This window comes from Dendrobates tinctorius, unplaced genomic scaffold (assembly GCF_039654945.1).
Source record: "Dendrobates tinctorius isolate UK_male_01 unplaced genomic scaffold, ASM3965494v1 ptg000158l, whole genome shotgun sequence".
In the NCBI taxonomy this organism is placed as follows: Eukaryota; Metazoa; Chordata; class Amphibia; order Anura; family Dendrobatidae; genus Dendrobates; species Dendrobates tinctorius.
The window spans coordinates 32,870,571-32,873,536 of NW_027361825.1; positions in this window are offsets into that span (position 1 = coordinate 32,870,571).

The following is a 2,966-nucleotide window of genomic DNA, read 5'->3' on the forward strand; positions in this document are numbered from 1 at the left end:
GAGCTAAGGGGGAGGTGTATGTGTGTTTTGAGGGACCTTTGGGAGGGCATTTGAAAAAAGAAGTGAAGGAGAAAATATGAAGGGATGAGTATGTTGAGATATTCTCCCTCCTTCCTTTGAAAAAGTTTAATCTAGATAATGGGAAAAAGGACAACAGTAGGAAGGAGGAGGAAGAGAAGAGGAGGTGGCGGCTGATTCTGCAAACATTTGTTAATTCATTGCAGGCGTTTGCAATATCGGCGAGCATGATAGGAGAAAATTTTCCTGAGAACAGCTCGGATTTGTTTTGCTACCTAGATGTGATAGGTGAGGCACACCATACATATGGGGGTCAGGCGTGGCTGCGTTATGATGAGCAGTTCAGGCAAAGGAAGGTGATTAGGCCTGAGATCAAATGGGATCAGAAGGAGGACATTGGGCTCTGGTTGAAAGTGATGGCTCCAGTTAGGTACAGGCAGTCCTTTCATGGGGGCGGAGCTACCAGCAACAACCGGCAGGCAGGACACAGAAGTGGGGGTCAGGGGATGCAAGGAGCAAAGGAAAAATCCAGAACGTGCTGGAAATTCAATGATGGCCAGTGCAAATATGGCAACACCTGTAAATTCAAGCACGTATGTTCACACTGCAATGGGAGCTCACATGGAGCATCTAAATGTTTCAAAAAGCAAGGGGAAAGCCATCTGTCGGTGCCGGTCAAGGGGGAGACACCGGGGAGGCTTCAAGAGATGGTCCCCTATCTAAGTAGGTACCTGGATCAAGAGAAGGCTGTGGTTATTTGGAATGGTTTTGCAGAAGGCTTTAGAATCCCTCCTCCTAATCACACGGTACCTTTTTCCATTAAGAATTTGAGATCGGCGGATCTGCATTCGGAGGTGGTTAGTACTAAGTTGGAAAAGGAGGTGGAGTTGGGTAGGATGGTGGGTCCATTCTTGTTTTTTCCAGTTGAAGGGGTGATTGTTTCCCCTTTAGGTTGTCGTGCCTAAGAAGGAACCGAACAAATTTAGGTTGATTCACCATTTGTCATATCCAAGAGGGCTGTCGGTTAATGATGGCATCGCTGAGGAGTTGTGTTTAGTAGTGTATACATCATTTGATACCGCGGTGCAAAGGGTTTGCAGGTACGATGTGGGGGCTTTGCTGGCAAAAACGGATATTGAATCGGCCTTCAGATTACTCCTTATTAGAGTTGAGCGACTTTGGTCGGATCGGGTTTCATGAAGCAAATTTTGAGTGGGAAGAAACTGATCCGACTAAGGCAAAAAAAAGTTGGAGTTTCGTCCGAAACCCGACCCCAATGAAAGTCAATGGGAAATAAAAGTCGGCATTGAGCGGATGACATTCTTGCACTCAATGCCGACTTTTATTCCCCATTGACTTGCATTGGGGTCGGGTTTCGGACGAAACTCCAACTTTTTTTGCCCTAGTCGGACCAGTTTCATCCGACTCAAATTTTGTTTCATGAAACCCGATCCGACCAAAGTCGCTCAACTCTACTCCTGATGCACCCGGACAGCATTCCTTTGTTGGGCTGTTTTTTGGAATGGAGGTTACTATTTGGATAAATGTTTGCCGATGAGTTGTGCAATTTCATGTTCGTTGTTTGAGACGTTTAGTACCTTTTTAGAATGGATGGTTAGGGATGTTGCCGGCGTTACGCCAATCATTCATTATTTGGACGATTTTCAGCTCATAGGTCCATCGGATTCAGTGTTATGTAGGAATTCATTGGCCACCATGGAGTGGGAGGCAGAGTGTTTTGGTGTGCCATTGGTGAGAGAAAAGACTGAAGGCTCTAGTACCGTCTTAAGCTTCCTCGGGATACTTATAGATTCTGTGAGAATGGAGTGTCAGTTGCCTGAGTATAAATTGTTGTTGCTTAAGCAGGAAGTGCAGAGAATTGGGAGGCTGCGTAAAGTGATGTTGAAGGAGTTGCAGTCGTTGTTGGGCAGGTTGAATTTTGCATGACGGATCATGCCTATGGGCAGAATTTTTTGCCACAAGTTGTCTGGGGCGATGGCAGGAGGGCGGGTGGTGCACCATTTCATTCGTTTGAATAAGGAGCACAAGAGGGATTTGGTTGTTTGGCACCATTTTTTGGAGAGTTATAATGGGAGATCTCGCATACAACAGGAGTTATTGAATGACTTTGATTGCAAAATTTAAACGGATGCAGTAGGAGGGGTCAGTTATGGGGCCTATTGCGGTGGAATGTGGAGTGTTGGGACATGGCCGGAGTGGTGGTGTGAGAACGGGCTCATCAATTGTGGTGTTGGTCTTGATTTGGGGCAAAATGTTTGCGAACCGGAGAGTTAGGTTTCACTGCGACAATTCGAGTGTTGTCTCAGTGATTAACAGCCTGTCTGCTTCGTTCCCCCCTGTGATTAAGTTGGTGAGGGAATTAGTTTTCCGGTGACTTGAATTGAATGCTTGGATTTCTGCGGTGCATGTACCAGGTGTCCAAAATTGTATAGCGGACGTTTTATCTCGTTCGCAGTGGAAGCGTTTCCAGGAATTGGCACCAGACGCAGAGGCCTCAGGAGTGGAATGCCCTTCGCATTTGTGGCGGATTGTTGTGGACGAGTAGGATGGTTGATTCAAGCTTCTGTTACAAGTCAGACCTGGACATCATATGAATCAGCATGGCAAAAATGGCGAAGCTGGTTGTTACAGTGGGGAGCAGTGCAGTCCGAAGGGGATAAGACATTGGTAGTGTTGTTTTTGGTTTGCAAGGCAGCTGACATGGGTTGGTCCATTTCCAAAATAAATTTATTGCTGGTCTTGCGTTTAGTTTTATGTTGGAAGGTTCGGTGGATGTTACAAAAAACTTTTTGATTAAGCAGGCAATAAAGGGTTTTAGGAATATCAGGAGGAGTTTTGATAAGTGTAGACCTATTTCATTCAGCGTGCTTGAGCATTTACGAGGTGTTTTGAAGAGGATTTGTTGTTCAAATTTTGAGGTGGTGCTG